Source organism: Rhinolophus sinicus, linkage group LG03 (genome assembly GCF_036562045.2).
Source record: "Rhinolophus sinicus isolate RSC01 linkage group LG03, ASM3656204v1, whole genome shotgun sequence".
Lineage (NCBI taxonomy): Eukaryota > Metazoa > Chordata > Mammalia > Chiroptera > Rhinolophidae > Rhinolophus > Rhinolophus sinicus.
In genome coordinates this window covers 199,297,866-199,298,091 of record NC_133753.1, presented here as the reverse complement: position 1 = coordinate 199,298,091, position 226 = coordinate 199,297,866, and positions in this window count along the sequence as shown.

Genomic DNA, 226 nt, shown 5'->3' with positions numbered 1-226 from the left:
TCCTGGCAGAACCTGGGGCGCTCCGCACCCAGACACCGGGAAGGCACGGGGCCCGCGGAGTCCCCAGGTGGGGCGGGGCGTCCAGGTGGGGCGGGGCGTCCAGGTGGGGCGGGGCGTCCAGGTGGGGCGGGGCGTCCAGGTGGGGCGGGGCGTCCAGGTGGGGCGGGGTCCCTCGGGCACGCGGTCTTCCCGGGGAGGACACCGCGCCCGGGAGGCGGCATCCCAG